This window comes from Hyla sarda, unplaced genomic scaffold (genome assembly GCF_029499605.1).
Source record: "Hyla sarda isolate aHylSar1 unplaced genomic scaffold, aHylSar1.hap1 scaffold_332, whole genome shotgun sequence".
Classification (NCBI taxonomy): domain Eukaryota; kingdom Metazoa; phylum Chordata; class Amphibia; order Anura; family Hylidae; genus Hyla; species Hyla sarda.
This window is the reverse complement of record NW_026610065.1, coordinates 43,662-65,959: the sequence shown is the minus strand read 5'-3', so window position 1 is coordinate 65,959 and position 22,298 is coordinate 43,662. Positions and strand designations below refer to the sequence as shown.

The 22,298-nt window shown below is 41.3% G+C and overlaps 1 pseudogene; it reads left to right on the top strand.

Annotated features, from left to right (window-relative positions):
• LOC130330293 (kinesin-like protein KIF14) overlaps positions 1 to 22,298 on the top strand; it is a 79,635-nt pseudogene that overhangs the window by 16,142 nt on the left and 41,195 nt on the right.

The window sequence follows — 22,298 nt, the reverse complement described above, 5'->3', positions numbered from 1 at the left end:
ATCCTGATGCAGCATCCATGCACAGAAGCCCACAGAATATAATTTTTGAGCCCTTCTGGAAGGAATATCATCTTCATAAATTCTTTCAGGTGTTTGCAGAGGCGTACCTAGTGCCCCTTGCACCCATGGCATGGTGCTGTCAGCAAAAGCACCCCCACCCTATTAAGGTCCCCCTATTAAGAAGGTATATCTCCCACAGTGGATCAACCTCATGTTCCATGCAGCGATCTCTTCCCCAGCACAGCCTGACTGTGTCTTTCTTCCACCTCAGTACAGGCGCTGATGAGTGCCGTAATCGCTCCTGCACTGCGTGGGGGCTGAAGTCACGTTCTCCACTCAATGTAAGCCACAGGTCCTGCAGCTTACACTGAGAAGTTTTTAACTCTATGCACATACAGCTGAAAGCCACGCTCTCTCACCCAGGGATCTTGGGTAAGTGTCCTGATTTCCCCATTGATGAGCATGTGCCAGTTGGCAAAACCCCAGGCCCTGAGCCCTCTGGCAGTGGCGGACCTATGCCTTGGCGCCAACAGCCCCCACAGTCCAAGCAAGGAGTTTTGCCTCTAAAAATAAATTGTCTTATATGTACCCGTGTGTTTATATGAATGAATTAACACTGCTAATCTCTGCATTGTGTAATCTTCATGTGGTGAAGTGCTACTAGCCTGTCTGAGTTCAGGCGGGTTCCCTGCTAGGAACACCCCAAACATACCAGCCTAACAAAGTTCCATACCGCTCCACAACAGTACCGATGGCCAGCGGCTCCCATATGCCATACTATCTTAAAAGCTGTAAAGTGTTGTGCCTAATAGCACACCACGTTTAGGCTTTTTGAGGAAAAAAGTGTAAAAAATGTAGGTCTTCACTGTGTCTGTCCAGTTTGGATATCTTGTATGTAACCTACCCTGTAGCCAGTGTAGATATTGTAACTTATTGAAAGTCCAAACATTAAATGGCTGTGCTTGCACTCACATTTGGCTGTATACAATAATTGTTCAGTCTGTAATTCCAATGATCTGTGGTATATGTGTATTATATATTTTTTTCTTTATTTCTCTTCAGAAAATGTGTGACATTCCCTCGGCCATCAATGTCATTGAAGACACCATACCTTTCACTCCAGAAAAGAAGACTTTTTCTGTGTACTCTTCTTCATATTCAGTGACTCCCCTGCACAGCTCAACAATCTGTGAAAACATCTCGAATCCCAGTTCTGTCCATATTCCAGCAAATGCTGCCACTGAGGAAAGTGCACAAAGTAGGCTTCAAGTATTCGGCACAATGGTTTCAAAGGCCTTTTTTGCTGGAAAATGGAAAGGAACAGAGTCTACTAAAGTGATCGAAAGCAATAAAGTTTCGATTTCCCAAACAGAAAAACGTTCAGCTCAAAAAAGGGATCCGTGTTCTGATATTGATGCAGCCTGTCCTGTGTCCAGCAAACTAAGGTCACATCAAGGACAGTCATTCTGTTCAATGGATGGGTCAAAACTAGGAAAAAGCAGACTACCTCTTCTTAAAAAACACGCAGTCACTTCTCTTGAAGACGAGCTTGGAGAAACCAGAAGAAGCCTTACTAGAGAGGCTAATAGTGCTAGATCTTCTATGGGTTGTCAATCTGCCACACAAGAAACAAACGTAAAAGATGTCGAACACAGAGTTGTGACTCAAAAACCCTGTATCAGTGGGATAATGGACAAAGTTTCTATTCCACGTTACAGTACTGGCTTGACCGATACCCCTTATGTTAATTCCAATGCTGTTCCAGTCACAAACCCACTACAGGCCAAAAGCCATGCATCCGGTGGGCAGTCACAGTCGGTCCCAGAGAATGCAGCAGTGACAGTGGCTGTACGTGTCCGACCGCTAAATGATCGGTAAGGCTGGATTGGGCAGTAAAGGCAAATATTAGTTTTCTTTACTTTCTATAGTTATTACATTTAGCAGAGCAGCCATGGCCTTCATCATTGGGAAACCTTAGCTCAGTTGTAGATTATTCACAAGTTGCCTCTTCCCTAGGCCCCATATTCATGGCAATGCACAGAGGCCCTATAGACTTGGTGTGCCATAAACTGTGTAGTATATGCATGGCAAAATACCTAAATACATGCAAGAAACCTCTGACCTAATCCACATCCAGTATAACTGGTACAATATGACAGAAAAAGACTTGCCTTGAAATGAAATGGCATATAAGGGTACACAATAAATGCCCCATTCACTACAATTGATGCCTGTTATACATGGCCCCCAAAGTCATTTTTTTGGGCCTGTTGTGACACTCAACTGGTGTGGCGCATTGTGAAAAATTCCAGTATAATAATCAAATATACAAATTGCCACAGAGTGGGAAAGCGCTAAAGAAGTTTTAAGAATTTTAAACTACAGCTCCCAGAGTGACTGACTTAAAGGGATACTCCACTGGAAAACATTTTTCTTTTAAATCAATTGGTGCCAGAACGATAAACAGATTTGTTTTAATTCTTCCAGTACTTATCAGCTGCTGTATGCTCCACTAGAAGTTCTATTCTTTTTGAATTTCTTTTGTCTGACCAGTGCTCTCTGCTGACACCTCTTTCCATATCAGGAACTGTCCAGAGCAGGAGAGGTTTGCTATGGGGACTTGCTCCTACGATGGACAGCTCCAAAAATGGATAGAGGTGTCAGCAGAGAGCACTGTGGTCAGACAGAAAATAAATTAAAAAAGAACTTCCTGCAGCTGATAAGTACTGGAAGGATTAAGATTTTTAAGTAGACGTAATTTACAAATCTGTTTCACTTTCTGGCACCAGTTGATTAAAAACTCCAGCGGAGTACCAAGCCCTGGAAGGTTATGCTGGAAACAGTAGTTTCACTCATCATAACTGTAACATAGAACTGTCATAAGAACTGTAGAACAAGTGACTACAGCTCTGATAGGACATAGTGAGGAGAATACACAATAATATCAGTGACTATAGGTGACGTCTAGAGATGAGCGAACTTACTGTAAATTCGATTTGTCACGAACTTCTCAGCTCGGCGGTTGCTGACTTTTCCTGCATAAATTAGTTCAGCTTTCCGGTGCTCCGGTGGGCTGGAAAAGGTGGATACAGTCCTAAGAAAGAGTCTCCTAGGACTGTATCCACCTTTTCCAGCCCACAGGAGCACCTGAAAGCTTTACTAATTTATGCAGGAAAAGTCAGCCGAGCCGAGAAGTTCGTGACGAATCGAATTTACTGTAAGTTCGCTCATCTCTAGTGACGTCTTCTCTGTAGTCTTTCCTTATCTAATTCAGATGGAACATAACGCCATGACTTGCTTCAGCTAAATCTTCTCTATATAGAATGTGACGCCCAAATGGCTCATCACTGTGTCGGCGGATTGTGATCCTCTATATGAAAACAATTATAAACCTGCCAGACACTATCCTCTAAATATAATACTTCTATACACTGCACACTTTGAATACCGTATTTATCGGGGTATACCACGCACCTACCTATAACACGCACCCTCATTTTACCAAGGATATTTGGGTAAAAAAAGTTTTTTTGCCCAAATATCCTTGGTAAAATGAGGGTGCGTGTGTGTGTGCATGCGTATACCCCGATATACCCCCAGGAAAGGTAGGGGGAGAGTGGCGACCCCAGCAATAGGTAATTATACAACCGGGGATGGGGAAGGCAACGGGGCAGCGGCGCCGGCAATTGGTGTTGCTGCCCCTGCTCTCCCCCTGTCTGTTGGCGCCACTGCCCCATTGCCAGCGCCGCTTCTCTCCCCCTGGCTATCGGCGCCGGCAATCTGGCACCGATAGTCAGGGGGAGAGAACGGGCAGCGGCACCGATAGCCAGGGGGAGAGAAGGGCTGGCAGCAGGGCTCTAGACCCCAGGACAGGCAGGGACAGAGAAGCCTGCAGCGGTGGCGGTCTCTGCACCTGCAATGCCGCTGCAGTTCATTGATTTAAAGCGCTCGCTTTAAATCATTGAACTGCAGCGGCTTATCAGCGTATAACACGCAGGTAGTCTTTAGGCTAAAAATTTTAGCCTAAAAAGTGCGTGTTATACGCCGATAAATACGGTATTAACTTTCCACACACCGTACCCTCTGAATATAAATCTGCCACATACTGTACCCTCTAAATAGAACACTGACACACCGTACCCACTGAATAAATATAATATTACCACACACTGTACCAACTGAATATAATACTATGACACACTGTACCCACTGTATATACTATGACAATTCAAATAGAGTTAAAAAAAACAGACCTGGTCGTACATCCACAACATGCACCTTGATCTATTGCTTCATAGCAACATTTATTAAAAACTAACAGGTCGTTCTTTTATATTCCTCCTCCATTTCAGGTGGGTCCACTGAATTTGTTTCTGAAATTCTTAAAGGGGAAAGAGGAAATTCCGATGTTTGTTTTGGAGCGATTTCAATGTAATGGGTAATGAGAGAAATAGGAGGAGTGTCGGGAGGAGTAAAGATCAGTTAAAATCGCCTCAAACTCATATGGCTAGATTAATGGGAGAACTAGGTTGGAAAGATATTTGGAGACTATTATATTCGACAATAGATGTGTTCTCGCGTTATTCCCACCAGTCTGCCTCTCATATAGACCTGGGGTTCTGTAATGATAGTGGTCTTCCAATGGTGAAGGATATGTCATACCACCCTGGGTCAATATCTGACCACGGCTTAGTGGTAACTGGGATTATGATTGGTGGGGAGTTGTTGGGACGTTCGCGTAATTTTCGGGTAAACCCCTATTGGTTGAGTATTATTGATAGAAAGATTTAATTGAAAACCATCTTAAGGAATTTCTAGACATAAACCTTTCAACATCGATACAAATAGCATGGGACTCCTTTAAAGCTTACATTCAAGAATTACTGTTTAGGGAAATATCTTATAAGAAGGAATTTGGAGAATTGGGAAAAAAATTGGATGAAGTTATGGAAGGGGAGAGGACATTTGCTAGGAATCTGGTACAAATACAATATGATTGTTTGTTTGAAAAAGTCACAGGATAATTTTACAAAATGTTTGCAGGAAAAGGCTCAACATAAAGCCTTTTTTCGGGGACAAGAACAGTTTATTGAAGGGGCGAAACAAGGCAGTCTGTTAGCAAAATTATTGAGGGTACAAAGGGGTAGTATGGATATCGGAAGTATTTTGACAGCTGGAGGTGAAATAGTAACTCAGCCTAAAGAAATATGGCAGAAGGTCCTTGAATTTTTTTCTAGCTTATATAAATCAGATATAAAATTCTCTGAGAATAAATTGGAGTTATTTATGGGGCGAATAAAGCTACCAAAACTCATGGAAGTATTAAGGGATCAGCTTGAAAGACCTATAAATCTGGAGAAAGTGAAAAACTGTTGCTCCCGGTCTGGATGGTGTATCCCGGTGGGGATATATAAGGAATAGGGGGAAATATTGTTGCCCATATTATTGAATGTTTTTAATGAATCCTTTTAAGGGTGGCAAACTCCCCCCATCCATGATGGAGGCAAATATTACCTGAATTCCGAAGAAAGAACAGTCTATAATAGAGCTCACAGCATTGAGACCAATCTTTCTTAAATGTGGATGTGAAAATTCTGGCACGTAGGTTGGTTGAGGTAATACAGACACTGATTCACCCGGTCAATCCGGCTTTATACTAGGCAGGCAAATCCATGATAATATAGCAAAGGTTTTGGCCAGTATGCAGATGGAAGGGGATCCCTCCCGTTCCGCCCTGTCATTGGATGCAATGAAAGCCTTTGACAGGGTGGAATGGGAGTTTCTATGGATAGATATGGACCAGTTTGGGTTTGGTGAAAGATTTATTAGATGGGTGAAATTGTTATACAGAGGCCCCGTTGCAAGTATAATAATTAATGGAAGATTGACAGGTGCTTTCCCACTTTTTAGGGGGACTAGACAAGGCTGCCCCCTCTCCATGCTCCTTTTTGTATTATTATTATTATAGAACCATTGGCTGAGGCAGTTAGGACGTCGGTACATATAAGGGGTTTGGTATAAAGGGAAAGAACAAGATCCTTTTATATGCTGACAATATATTATTTTTAGATAAACCTAATGACAGGATACCAACAGTAAGGGAAATTGTCAATGAATTTGGAGAGATATCTGGAATGAAGATGAATTGGGAGAAGTCTTTTCTATTGCCAGTAGTGGAAGGGACAAAAATAATCAGGGGATAACAAGTTAAAAAAAAGGTGAATCCTTAAAATATTTAGGGATAGAAGTTATATCAAATAGTAAAACATTCATGGATGCAAATATTAAACCTTTTGAAGGAAAAAATCTAGAAAAAAGTTAATATATGGTGTAAATTTCCGCTATCACAGGCAGATCGGGTGGCAGCACTAAAAATTATCTTTCTACCGCAGATTTCGTATGTAATTAGGGCTGCTCCACTATGGGTACCGAACTCTTGGTTTAAAGGTCTAGAAGCAATTCTTAATAGATTTATATGGGGACGTGGTCGAGTAAAAATAAAATACTCATCTCTTACTCTTCCAGAAGGGACAGAAGGGAAAGGTGGATGGGCATTACCGAATTTTAGATTTTACCTCCTGGTGGCAAAAGTACAGGATATAAAGCAAGACACCAGGAATAGCATCTTGGAACCTATGATAAATTTTTACTCAAAGGACTATAGAAATATCTTGAAATCTTAGAGTCACAACCGAGGGAGCACCTATCAAAATGTTTTCAAAATTTTTGAGAAATGCTATAAAGTTTTGGAATGAAATAAAACGTATTTGTGGAATAAGACACAGTTTTGGATGCACGAAGATTTGGGGGAATTATACATTTAGTGAATTTAATAAAGGTTTGGAAAAGCAATTTTTGGTTCAAAGGGGAATTGAATTTGTACATCAGTTTAATGATCAGGGGGACTTGAGACCCTTTTGAAGGAAATTTTCTATCTTAAATTAAAGGAAGCGGATAGATACACTAGTGATAGAGAAATTTATTATAGGAACATGCAAAATTTTTACATATATATTATGTAACCACAGAGCACAATGAAGTCCCTGAGGAATGTTTACAGAGGTTTAATTCATGAAACCTCTATATTCCAAGATAAGATTAAAAATAAATTGGAAAGAGATATAGGCCCCCTGGAAGGTCCTACATGGGAGAAAGTCCTGAATAATGTCGTGTTGGGGTCTTCGAATAAAAAATTCCAGTATTTACAGTTGTGGTGTCCCGGTACTGTATCCTATCCGGTACCTGCGTGTGTGGGTCCCCTTAGCCAGAGTCCCTAGGACATCGGGGTCCCCGTTGTCTAGTTCACCCCTTGTCACCTCTCATCCAGATAGTTATTGCACTAATAGCTTACTTAGGAAGTATGTATTATATCAATGCTTATAAAAAGTTAATTACCTGTCCATAGCATAGCAGGACCTGCGGTATTTCTATGGTATTTTTTTTTCAATAGAAGAATAGTGAAGAGACGGTACACTCACCAAGTTAGCATAGAAAAATGACTAATCTTGCAGTCAGCAGCAGTTCTCGACATAACAGGACAGAGGTGTGGGGGGGACGCTCCAGAGGAACGCTGGGTCAGAGGAGAATCAACGACCGTTTCGGTCCGGACTGGACCTTCTTCTGGCCTCCTACATGTGCATTCTGTCTTATAGGATTTATAACAAGGTGAGTGAGGGAAGGAAAGGGAGGGGCCTTCACCAAGTAACAAATCACCTGCGTGTATAATGAAACCAAGTAATAAGGCAAGGTCTGAACGATCTCACAGGAATGGCCCGAACTCTGCTCGGTCATTCATTCCTGACGGTCCTAAAGCTCCCGTCCTTAGGATCCCGTCGTGAACATTGTCCACAAGCATAGTTACCTGGGGGAGGGGATGTAGTCAGCCAATCACTGCGGTTTTTGGGGGTCATTTCTTTGGTCCTTTTCTTCACATTTTTTATAGTGTCACCTATTGTTTTGTTTTTTCTGAATGTGATTAGTGGCTTGTTTTTTTGCTACGTCTTTTAAGTCCTCGTCTTGTTCTAATAATTTCCAATTTTTAAACATGTCTCTTTTAATTATTTCATTCAACGGTGTATTTGAGAATGAAAACAAGAAGCGTTTATTCTGTTCTTGCTTATTGCTTATTTTGTCATATGTACTATGTGAACACTAATTTATTCTGTATGAATATATAATAAAAATAAAGGAATAATAAAAAAAAATATTCTGAATATAATACCAACACACCATACCCTCCATAATACTACCACACACTGCACCCTCTGAATATAACCTTTCCATACAGTGCACCCTCTGAATACAATACCACAACAGCAGTAGCACCTCTCATCATCCATTAGCTGATGCTATTACCACGGGAGGGGGGATTGGTGTTGCTGGTGTATGATGGGGTGCTACTGGTGGGGGGGGGGGGTTTGCTGGTGGATGATTGGGGTGCTACTGGCCCCCCCTGGCAGTGTACTACTGCCGGGGGGGGGGGGGCAGTAGCACCATCATCATCCACCCAATCACCCTTCGGCAGGATCATCTTCCTGGAAGTAGCACCCCATCATCCACCAGCAGGATCTGCTGATGGGGGGGGGGGGATGTTGCCCGTGGATGTTAAGGGTGCCACTGCCAGGGGGGAAGCATTAGGTAGGTAGCAGGTTACCCACATTAGGTAGTATAGTTCCCAGTACCCCCCCCCTCCCCCTCAACACACACACACTCTCACCTGGCCTGCGCAGTGTTTCTCCTCTCTGGAAGCAGCCTGATGAGTGACATCATTGACTTCCTCCTGCGCGGGTCTGCGGAGTGACGTCCCTCATCAGACCTGGGCCGGCCGGCTGCCAGCGCAAATGAAGACAGGGGGGGTTAGTGAAGGTAAAAGGGTTCTATTGGATGGGGGGTGGTGGGTGTGGAAGGGGACAGGGTGCTGAGCAGCATGGGGTCACCCCATCGAGCTGGTTACAACTTGGCTCCATTCACTTAAATGGAACTGAGCTGCAATACCACACACAATCTGAGAACAGGTGTGGTGCTGTTTTTAGAAGAAACAAGAGCCCCACACTTGTTCTCAGGTTGTGTGTGGAGAAGACTCTCCCATTTAAAAGGGCCTTTCGCCCTATTTGACTGGTGTGCTAAACTGTAATACAAAGCAAAGCTTATGGTCAGTGTAGTGCTGTTTCAGGAAGAAAATAGAAAAGTTTTTCTAATTTTATATGCACAAGTTTTATTACGTACTATGGAATCCCTGATAACTTTTCACTTACTTTTGTTTATCATTATTCTGTCTGGCGAAATGTATAGAGTCCTGACTACTGGACCATCTCTATCCCTTTTTTTTAAAGTATTTTTACTTAATTTTTTCTGAGACACAAATCCTAAAGCATACCCTCCTGCTTTGATCCCCCAACCAATCCTGATTACACCAGGTCCCCGTTTAAATTGCCGGAACTGCCAGCTTAGTCAATCACTGCCTCAGCCAGTGACTGGTGGACGGGGCATTTGCTACAGTGTCTGCCTAGCACAGTGTTTCCCAACCAGGGTCCCTCCAGCTGTTGCCTTTGGCTGTCCGGGCATGCTAGGAGTTGTAGATTTGCAACAGCTGGCGGCACCCTAGTTGGGAAACACTGGCCTAGCCTGACAGAAGTGCTTTAGATAACAGGAATGAAGCTATTGAGTGTCATGTAAAAGTTGTTTGAGAGAGATTCCTTCATGATGCAATTCACTGGAGTGTAGGTTTCTTTGTGGGTTTTATTTCCCTACAATTTTTTTCCACGGTATTTACTAAGGTTTCCCTACATAGCCTACATTGCCCCTTTTCTGAGACCACACCCCCTTTTTCCATCGGCCATGCCCCTTTTTCTGGTTTTCTTAGCAAAATGGAGAGTTAGTCGGGTTTTTTGAATTCCGGTGCAAATTCTGGCGCAGACAGACTTTCTGGCGCAAATGCGACAGAATCTGGTGCACAACCCAACAAAACATGTCGGGTTTGTAATAGTAAATGAGGGCCACTGTATTTCAGCTTGGGGTGCATTAAAATGTCTCTTCCAGACAAGACGTTTTCTTAACTACATTTTTCATTCATTTTTTATTTATTTTTTTAGAGAAATATCTGGTGGACATAAATGTGTGCTGTCGGTGACCGACCAGACCGTGATGGTTTATCATCCCCAGAACAACCAAAGGCTTGTGTTCCAGTACGACTTCTGCTTTTCATTCGCACAACCTGGAGACAGTGTCCCCTGTAGTCAGGAGGAAGTTTACAGACAAGTAGCCCAGCCTCTGTTGACCAGAGTCTTCCAAGGTTATAACACCTGTCTATTCGCATATGGTCAAACCGGATCTGGGAAATCTTACACGTAAGCTAAGCCGCCATGTAAATCTCTGATATATCTGTATTTCATCTTGTTTGGAGTCAAGAATATATATATTTTTTTAACAAAGTAAGATAAGGTACCTAAACAATCAGATAACAAATATAAAGAGATTGAGTGGCTACACACTAAAATGGATAAAATAAGTGTCTGTACCGAGATACTGAGTTACACCATACCCAAAAGTGCCATAGACATGTGCAATCAAAAAATAGCTGAAATTCAGATCTCGAGGTGCAGACAAAATTAAGGAACAAAAACTATAACAGAATAGGATGTAGCTGGTTTCTCTATAATCACATGTTTTTATTGATAAAAATCATATAAAAAGCAAATATCAAAAGCTGTAATCAGAGCAGGGCCCTTGATGGATAGAAAGATATATATATATATATATATATAGATATGTGTGTGTAAATGTAATATTGCAATAGAACGATAAAAATTGGTCACAATATATAAGGTAATTGAATAGTGTGAAATGCTACCTTGCAGGACTAGGAGTCAGTTAGTCTCAATTAAAATTGCATAAGAATGATTGCAGGCAGTGTGATCAAGGTTGCATAATGAATATCTCAATAGTAACCGTCTTGAATTGCATCTGTCATAAATCCAAAGAATAAGTCTTAGGCTGGGTTCACATCACGTTTTCCCCCCATACAGAAGCGCATACGGCTGGGGGGAGCTAAAAACTTGCGTTCCCATATGCCTGCCGTATGTATCATTTCAATGAGCCAGCCGAAGTGAACCGGTCGGCTCATTTTTCCTCGTATGCAGTTTTCTACTGGACCTAAAACCGTGGTTGACTAGTGAACCAGTCGGCTCATTGAAATTAATTACATACGGGTGGAATACAGCAGGGATACGGGAGCGCAAGTTTTTAGCTCCCCCTAGCCGTATGCGCTCCCGTATGGGGAAAAACGTGATGTGAACCCAGCCTTAGTAACAGAAATACAGCTGAGATATGAAGCTGGTGTCCGTGCTGGCGCGGGTAGCTACCGGCCTAGGGAACGTAATACCTGTGGTTTCAGAAGGTCAGCGGGGATTGTTGATGAGAATCAGCGATATTGGGCATTGTTGGTAGCAATGGATATCGCTAGGTTGCACTGGTTTTAAGTGCAGTGTGGAAGTGCCGGCTTGAGGTGACAGGAGTGGGGCAGCTGGGATAGTGCTGGCACTGATGATCCAGGTGTCCTCGTGCAGCAGTTAGAGCTTGAGGAGCTCACACACACGGCGGTGGTCCTGGTTTGGGGAGACTGCAGCACTTGCGAGGCATGGGCTCAAAGGTTGGTAAATGCAGAAAGGTGACAATACTGGTCAAAGTAGTAGGGTGGATAATGCCAGATGCGTTTTTGGGAGGTCCCCCTTTATCAATGGTTTAATAGGACTGACTTGGACATGGTCGACTTAAATACTGTGCTCCTTAATTGGCACACCTCTGTTGGTAATTTGAATGTCTGAGGCTGGGTTCACATGACGTTTTAGGCAATACGGGACCGGGTACGGCTGGGGGGTGCTAAAACCTGCCGTATGCGGCTCGTATGTAATGTATTTCAATGAGCCAACCAGAGTGACATGCTGACTCCGGTCGGCTCATTTTTGTCCCGTATGCGGTTTTCCCACCGGTCGTAAAACCATGGTGGACAACCCACCACACTGCATTCATTGAAGTAATATTTATTTTTATCTACAGGGTGGGCCATTTATATGGATACACCTTAATAAAATGGGAATGGTTGGTGATATTAACTTCCTGCTTGTGGTACATTAGTGTATGTGGGGGGGGACTTTTCAAGATGGGTGGTGACCATGGCGGCCATTTTGAAGTTGGCCATTTTGAATGCAATTTTTGTTTTTTCAATAGGAAGAGGGTCATGTGACACATCATACTTATTGGGAATTTCACAAGAAAAACAATGATGTGCTTGGTTTTAACGTAACTTTATTCTTTCATGAGTTATTTACAAGTTTCTAACCACTTATAAAATGTGTTCAATGTGCTGCCCATTGTATTGGATTGTCAATGCAACCCTCTTCTCCCACTCTTCGCACACTGAAAGCAACACCGCAGGAGAAATGCTAGCACAGGCTTCCAGTGTCCGTAGTTTCAGGTGCTGCACATCTCGTATCTTCACAGCATAGACAATTGCCTTCAGATGACACCAAAGATAAAAGTCTAAGGGAGTCAGATCGGGAGACCTTGGGGGCCATTCAACTGGCCCATGACGACCAATCCACTTTGCAGGAAACTTCATCTAGGAATGCTCGGACCTGACACCCATAATGTGGTGGTGCACCATCTTGCTGGAAAACCTCAGGGAACGTGCCAGCTTCAGTGCATAAAGAGGGAAACAAATCATCATGTAGCAATTTCGCATATCCAGTGGCCTTGAGGTTTCCATTGATGAAGAATTTCAATGGCAATTGGCAATTGTCTATGCTGTGAAGTTACGAGATGTGCAGCACCTGAAACTACGGATACTGGAAGCCTGTGCTAGCATTTCTCCTGTGGTGTTGCTATCAGTGGGTGAAGAGTGGGAGAAGAGGGTTGCATTGACAATCCAACACAATGGGCAGCACATTGAACACATTTTATAATGGTCAGAAACTTGTAAATAACTCATGAAAGAATACATTTTTTTTCTTGTGAAATTCCCAATAAGTTTGATGTGCCACATGACCCTCTTCCTATTGAAAAAACAAAAGTTGGATTCAAAATGGCCAACTTCAAAATGGCCGCCATGGTCACCACCTATCTTTGAAAGTTTCCCCCCTCGCATATTCTGTGCCACAAACAGGAAGTTAATATCACCAACCATTCCCATTTTATTAAGGTGTATCCATATAAATCGCCCACCCTGTATTTGTTCTTTTACTGCTGTCATTTCAAAACTTCAGAAAAATAATTAGGCTTTTAGCTGGTAATCTTCTTTTAACATTCATTTTCCATAATTCTTCTTTAAAATATTATCAGACATTGATGGTAAACTCCACACGTGCGTGTGTGTGTGTGTGTGTGTGTGTGTATATACATATAATGTATAATGTATATGTATGTATGTCGGTCTATTTACCATGAAGCTCCAGAAACTTCCAGGTCAGACATTCAAATTGCCAAGAGGTGTGCCAATTAAGGAGCACAGTATAGAAGTCTACCATGTCCAAGTCAGTCCTATTAAGCCATTGATAAGGGGGACCTCCCAGAAATGGCATTATCCACTCTACTACTTTGACCAGTATTGCCAACGTTCTGCATTTACCTACCTTTTGAGTCCATCCATCGCAAGTACTGCAGTCTTCATCTTCAGTCTATCCATTGCTAGCAATGATCCCCAATATTGCTGATTCTCACCAACAATCCCCGCTGACCTTCTTGAGCCACAGTTATTACGTTCTCTAGGCTGGGAGCTACCTGTGGGAACCAACAGCATGGACACCAGTTTTATATCTCAGCTGTATTTCTGTTACTAAGACTTTGGATCTATGACATAAATCCAAGACTGTTACTATTGAGATATTCATTATGCAACCTTCATCACAATGCCTGCATTAATTCTTATGCAATTTTAATTGAGACTAAGTCCAGCAATGTGGCATTTCACACTGTTCAAAAATTGTGACCAATTTTATGATTCTATTGCGAAATATATATGTAATATTTAATTTTTCTTAATCTGTAGCAAGGGCCCTGCTTGGATTCCAGCTTTTGATATATGCTTTTTATGATTTTTGTCATTAATAAAAACACAGGATTAGAGAGAGACCAGATACATCCTATTCTGTTTTAATTAATTTTGTCTGCACCTTGAGATCTGAATTTCAGCTCTTTTTTTATAACCTCAACAATGGTTAAAGGAAACCAAGCATCACATTTTACCATATGTAACGTTTGGCAATGCAGTATATATGGTAAAATCTTTATCCTCGCCATCACCAAGGGCCGTTTTTGCCCCCAGGGCTGGTGAGGAAATGAAGTTTGTAAGTTACCCCTGCCGCCCCATAAGTAGTCCCCTGGGGGTCCCGTTGCTTTGGCTGTAGTGACTCCACATCTGTCCTCAGGTTTTGAGTGGTTTTGCAGTTCAGTTAAATTGAGGTGATTGGAGCAAAGTTGGAATACCACCCACAACTAGAGATGAGCGAACTTACAGTAAATTCGATTTGTCACGAACTTCTCGGCTCGGAAGTTGATGGCTTATCCTTCATAAATTAGTTCAGCTTTCAGATGCTCCCATGGGCTGGAAAAGGTGGATACAGTCCTAGGAGACTCTTTCCTATTACTGTATCCACCTTTTCCAGCCCACGGGAGCACCTGAAAGCTGAACTAATTCATGCCGGATAGGTATCAACTGCCGAGCCGAGAAGTTCGTGACGAATCGAATTTACTGTAAGTTTGCTCATGTCTACCCACAACCTGAGAACAGTGTGCTGATTGTAGAAAAAAAAAATAGCTCTGCCTCTATCCCTGGATAACCTCTTCTTTTTAAAGGGTACCTTTCATCAAAAAAACTTTTGATATGTTATGATGTATGCAGAATAACTTTCCAATAGCACACTGTCAGGGAGCAGTGCTGGGCTTGTCTGTGTCCCGGCTGCAGTCTGAGATTTAGGACTCCAGCATGAGTCTGAAATTAGGCGTAAATTGTAGCTCTAACCTGGCTAGATGCGGATTTTACTTAAATGCTATATTCACAAGTCGGAATTTCAGAGGAGTATTCACACGGCCGAATTTCCCTGGCAGATGCTTCTCCCGGTTCCCGCACTTGCAGAAAGAATAGACATGTCCTATTCCTTATGCCGATTCTGCACAGGAATACTTTTCCATCTGAATCAGCTCATTTCAGAGCAGTCCTAGCACCTGCCAGGACATTGACATGCGCGGAATATCCTCCTGCTTGTTCTGGGTGGACATTCCACACACTTCCGGCCGTGTGAACATGGCTTAAGGTTCATGGGCAGCCACAGTCACTGAGTTTATTAAAAGGCCTGTGCCTCTTAATAAATATGAAGGCAGCCATGGGCACTGTCTTATGGCTCTGTATAGCACAAGTCAACAATACAGCTATGTGTGAGGTTTTATTCTGTGCACCTATGTGTAACACTTAATTATTTTGCATTTAGCTTGTGTAATGCATACTATCAATGCATTTTGGTTGTCTGGGGTCTCTTCAAATCCTTGGCAATTTTTTTTTAAAATCCTGCAATATGTTTCCTTTCTCTGCAGGATGATGGGGTATAATACACACATTGGTATAATTCCAAGATTTTGCAAGGAGCTTTTCTACAATATAAAAGTGTCTGTCCAGGAGGAGGTAAGTGATCCCCATAAGGACTTCATGTAGAGTTGATTTTGGTGCTGTACTTATCTGACTGGCAAAGGCTTACATAATAATTTACATTACAGGTTAACTGTCACGTGGAAATGAGCTACTTTGAAATCTACAATGAGAAAATTCATGATTTACTAAGCTCTCCCAGAGACGCTGGGCATAAGATAGCTGTAAGTGGGACTGTGATTTATTAAAGCAATAAAATTCATTTTTAACACTGAAGTACCTAAAGTCATTGTCTTTGTTGGTCCTCAGAATGTTTTCTACTCAGTAGATCATTTTTTTAAATCACCCTAATTAAGTGACTGAATTACTATTCAACTCTTCTGTGTAAATTATTGTAATGGTGAGCCTAAATTTCAAATATTGTCTATATGGTTAAAATAGCTGTGGTACTTCTTTTCTTAACCAGATAACACCTTTCATAGGAAAAAATGTATTTTCAAATATCTTTTGAAGAGTTGAGCATTTAATACATGTAAGAGTTTCTTCCATTTAGCACTGCGATCTGTTACGTTGACCCGACATATAAGCCAAGCATGCTTGTCTTCTGAATGGTCTGAGGGGTGCAAGCCACCACCAGAGCAGTCAGGTAGTGGCTTACAGTATTTCCCTTCAGTACATGGGATTGGAGATTATCAGACTAGCACTATAGGTACACCACTGTCTAAACAATTTTACAATGGTGAGGTTTAGGAGGCTCTCATACACATGGTTGATCAATCGCTCTGAAATCACACAAAAAGCAGCTTTTAAGAGTGTTCATGGCTTCCCTTATAAACACAATGCAGATTGAGGGACCCCATTGACTTACAGGGTTTTCAGTATTTTTCACAGCAAGAACAGTGCGGCAGACTGTTCTATTTTGCTACATGAGTAGTGGACGGTTGCTTTGTTTGGTCACCTTTCAGGTTTAATGTTGCAGTCAAAAATGTACTTTCATTCATAATTGTAACAAAATTTTACGGTTCATTTATTTTATTTTTTTGCTCTAGCTTAAAGTACGTGAACACCCAACATGTGGCCCATATGTGGATGGTCTTTCAACGTAAGTCACTTAATTGATTTAATTCTAATAACACTAGTTATCTCTACAATATTTCTGTTCTACCCGATGTGGGTTCTTGTCGCTTTTACAACACAATCTTTTGTGGACTGCACTACCACTTCCCCACACGCTGCAAACGTACAACATGCGTTTTGCACCACACCCTACACAACAGAGGAGTAAAGCCCTAAAGGGTGAGCACAGTCAGGGTCCTCACTGGTAGGGCACAACCCTTTTAAAGGATTACTTAATATAAATTGCTTGAAAAGAATACCATGGATTTCTGATGGCAGGGCGCAGAATACTTGTAGGACAGTGTTAACTCTTCAGCATTTCACTATATGATGGGGCGGAATGATATTCTTGAAAAGGTCTTCTCTGCCCTACAAAATCACTTACTCTGTTAAGCTTGGTGAATATGCTGTTCAGTAAACCGGAGGGCAGCTAGACACACTTTTGGTCAGTCAGGCCAGGCCAGGTACTGTCTGTAGTTATTCCCAAAGTTCTTTAATCTCTTGCCACCAGTCCACCATCTTGTCTTTAATTAACCATAAATAACCATAAAACACATGCAGAAGGTCACTCTGCTTAACACATGGTCACTGCGGCACTCTGCTTTATTCCACTTCTCCTAATGGTCATTCCCTATGTAACACCTGGCATCATGACATGGCTTCCTACATCAGCGTCAATCTCTACGTGGTCATGCACTGACATTTGACTCTTCCACCTGCAAGCTGGAATTGAGGAACTCTCACCTGGTGGTCAACAGTAGCAAGGCCTACACTGCGCCAACTACTGTTGGGTAGGCAAAATGCATGCTGGGGTCTCGGGTAGGGCCCCTGTTCAGTCCCAATTGTTTTTGTCATGGGTTTGCATCTCTTAGATCAGCACTTGTATACATAGCCTTTAGAAGGCTTGATGAAACATGTGGCCCAGAAAATTCCACACTGTTGGCCGCACCTCCCCTGTTTACACAGGGCGATGTGTGACCGACAATAATTTAAGGGGCATTAATGGTTCATTGTCTGATACTTTTTCTGGGAGATCTGTATGCTTAAATAATTATAATTCAATCTATAGCAAGGAAATATATAGATTGCTTCTGGGGAGATATAGGAAGTTTATTAATGCACATCTTTGTCAGGTCTAAAGGAGCAAAGGGTAACAGAGACTTGGGTCAAAAGTAGGTACTGTCCCTCCAGAAATAGCACTTTTTTTTTATTATTGCATTTGTATAGTCAAGCAGTGAGCTTGAATAGATTTCCAAGTCTGGTACACAGAAAATGAGAAATATGGGGAAAATTAAAGATGATTGTGCTTCTTAGTGTACTGAAAAAAGTGCCAGATTGATTAACTTAAAGGGAACCTGTAATCAGATTCATGCTACCTGAACCACTAGTCAATGAGGAGATCCCTGGTGGCTACTGCATGCCTCACTGGCCTTGCTTGATCTTTTCCTCTTTTAGTGATTTATAAATCCAGGCTGGAGGGTTGGGAAGAAGCCTTGATGATCCATGGTGCATGCAGCATGAAAGTCATGACAGGCTTCCTTTTAAGGCTGATGTGTAATATGCTGGTCTTAATACATTCCCCCCAGGTTTTCCTAAACATTATTGTTGATTGTTTTGGGTCACAGCTGTGGGGTGACATTGTGTTCTATTTTGCCAAGGGATCCTCTAATAACTAGGGCCTGTCCGAAATGGAGAACCCTTTAAAATTGGTACCCTCATTTAAAGTAATGTTTAAATAAGACAACTTGCCATATATCCTAACACCCTGCCGCCCTACAAGAGCAGCACTGAAGATTCTGATCTGATTCAGTTTTTATTTTTTGAATATGGCTAGTGCATATAGTTAAAGGGTATGATTGATTGTTCCTCACCTGAGATGTGTGGCATCTGTCTCCTGATCTGCATGAACCTTTAGAAATTTATCAGTAGAACTTCATCTGCTAATGGGTGAGATCACAGTACGGAAGGTGTGATATTTGTATGAGTAGAAGACTACATCAATCTCCTACTACGTCCATCTCATTACAACCCCTCCCTCCTGCCTTCTCGGGCCCAAGGCACTAACTGCTGTCCGGGCATGCTAGTAGTATTAGGTTTGAAACAGTTGGAGGCACATGGTTTGGAAAACACTAGGGAAAGGAACACAAAAACAAAAAGTCAGTTCACGATTAACATGAACAGAGCCCCAAAAATGTGCTCCAGAAGCATGGAGGGCAATGGGTCGTATCCAGGGGTCAAGTCCTGGGAAAAAAAGTACAGGAACTCACCCAAGATTTCCACTTAAGGGCTGGTCTGGCCGGACTCCTGCTAATGGGAACAGTGGAAAAAGTGCAGGAACTCAGTTCCCACACGTTCCTGCAGGACTTGAGCCCTGGTCGTATCCCATGTAGTAAATCCTAAGGACAAGACGAGATGGTATCAAGCTTCTAGCAAAATGTGTATGTAAATGGTCCATATTAAAATCAAAAACAAAAAATGACACTGCCATGATTAAAAGCGATGTACTAGCTCGTAACGCATCAGTTTCACACACATATATATTTATCATATTAGATAATATAATATATAATATAATTATAATATAATTATTTATTAATGGGCCCAAAGATGGGCATTTTGTGTGGATGGCTACAACTGTCTCGTGGTTTAAAATGGGGCATGGGGCAGAGTTTATTTTTTTTTTTTTTTGGGGAGAAACTATCATTTATATAGCCACACACATTATATATGAGCCAATGTGCCCAGGGGCTAACACAGTAAAAGGCCATCTGCAAGAATAATATATGGGCTCCTTGGTCTTCAAAAGATCCTCATAGATAGCCCCCTAAGAGTTTCCTTTTATTGGTAAAGTGACCAATAAATTGTGTAATAAATAACAGTATTGTATGCCCTCCCCACCCCTAATTCAGATACTACCGCTATATCGTGTTATGCAAGTTCTTATTTTGGCTCTGTATCTGCTCAATCAGCTTATTCTGCCTGACAAATACAATCTCTCCTTAACAGATGCTTCTTTTTCTCCCTTTAACACTGTTGTTTCTCTGTACTTGATAAAGTTTAAAATAAACAGATCCCGGGGTGAATAGCAGGCATTACAATTGGATTGGCATCTAAACTGTGGAGCAGTTGGTGTCTTGGTGCCAAGGGACAGAAAACAGCAGGTTTTTGCTGGAGGGGACAACTACGTTATTTCCCTCTTGGTCTGCTACAACTAAGCAGATGTCCTAGAATTATTATTTTACCTTCTAGTAATTTTGTCTCTTATCCTCACAGGTATGTGGTTGCCTCATTCACAGATGTGCAGGTATGTAGGCTTCATCCTGTGTCTTTTGCGCCATCTGCTGTTCATTTACTGTGTTGCAGCTTCAGTTTACAAGTAGAATGAAACAAAAACACTGTAGTAAAATAGATCTAAACAGCAAATGTTTTTGTTTTCAATTTCTAATGTTTTCTGAAAGTCCATAGAAAATCAAACTTCAGTGCACACAAAAAAAAAACTAAGCAAAAAACTACAGGTTTCCACTTATTGCACTACCAAAATGCAATTTTTTTTATTTTTTTATTTTTTTGTTTCTGGCAATTTTTCAAAAATAATGGATTTTATTCTTGGCTTTTCTCCTGTGTTCTGAAATTCTCAAATGAAAGTCATTCTAAGGAATTTGTCCTTTTATTTAGAGCCACCTACCCAACGTGTTTCTGGGTATGAAACACCCCTTCCTCAGATATAGTATGGCATATCTTGGTATATCTTATGGTTCTGCCATACATAATGCGTTTCTGGGCAAGTGAGCATATACATTTGTTCTGTGAGAGGTCATGGTTTGAATTTTGTATTTTATTTTTCATTGCTTTCAGTGGGTAATGTATTGAAAAGTATTCACTTAAATGTGAAAATGTTTTTCCCCCATCTGTTTCTTTAAAAAACTTTGCAACAACTGAAAGGCAGAAAAAATGTGAATTGCGTTGGGAAGGTATTCAACAACTTTTGTATAGCTATTGGGTTAACCCCTTAAGGACCAGGCCATTTTATACCTTAAGGACCGGAGCGTTTTTTGCAATTCTGACCACTGTCACTTTAAACATTAATAACTCTGGAATGCTTTTAGTTATCATTCTGATTCCGAGATTGTTTTTTCGTGACATATTCTACTTTAACTTAGTGGTAAAATTTAATGGTAACTTGCATCCTTTCTTGGTGAAAAATCCCAAAATTTGATGAAAAAAATGAAAATTTTGCATTTTTCTAACTTTGAAGCTCTCTGCTTGTAAGGAAAATGGATATTCAAAATATATTTTTTTTGGGTTCACATATACAATATGTCTACTTTATGTTTGCATCATAAAATTTATGAGTTTTTACTTTTGGAAGACACCATAGGGCTTCAAAGTTCAGTAGCAATTTTGAAATTTTTCACAAAATTTTCAAACTCACTATTTTTCAGGGACCAGTTCAGTTTTGAAGTGGATTTGAAGGGTCTTCATATTAGAAATACCCCATAAAAGACCCCATTATAAAAACTACACCCCCTAAAGTATTCAAAAAAACATTCAGTAAGTGTATTAACCCTTTAGGTGTTTCACAGGAATAGCAGCAAAGTGAAGGAGAAAATTCAAAATCTTCATTTTTTACACTCGCATGTTCTAGTAGACCCAATTTTTGAATTTTTGCAAGGGATAAAAAGGAGAAAATTTTTACTTGTATTTGAAACCCAATTTCTCTCGAGTAAGCACATACCTCATATGTCTATGTTAATTGTTCGGCGGGCGCAGTAGAGGGCTCAGAAGGGAAGGAGCGACAAATGGTTTTTGGGGGGCATGCCGCATTTAGGAAGCCCCTATGGTGCCAGGAAAGCAAAAAAAAAACACATGGCATACCATTTTGGAAACTAGACCCCTCAGGGAACGTAACAAGGGGTAAAGTGAACCTTAATACCCCACAGGTGATTCACGACTTTTGCATATGTAAAAAAAATATATATTTTTTTTACCTAAAATGCTTGGTTTCCCAAAAATTTTACATTTTTAAAAAGGGTAATAGCAGAAAATACCCCCCAAAATTTGAAGCCCAATTTCTCTCGATACAGAAAACACCTCGCATGGGGGTGAAAAGTGCTCTGCTGGTGCACTACAGGTCTCAGAAGAGGAGGAGTCACATTTGGCTTTTTGAAAGCAAATTTTGCTCTGGGGGCATGCCGCATTTAGGAAGCCCCTATGGTGCCAGAACAGCAAAAAAAAACACATGGCATACCATTTTGGAAACTAGACCCCTCGGGGAACGTAACAAGGAGTAACGTGAACCTTAATGCCCTACAGGTGTTTCACGACTTTTGCATATGTAAAAAAAAATTTTTTTTTTTACCTAAAATGCTTGTTTTCCCAAAATGTTTACATTTTTAAAAAGGGTAATAGCGGAAAATACCCCCCAAAATTTGAAGCCCAATTTCTCCCGATTCAGAAAACACCCCATATGGGGGTGAAAAGTGCTCTGCTGGCGCACTACAGGTCTCAGAAGAGAAGGAGTAACATTTGGCTTTTTGAAAGCAAATTT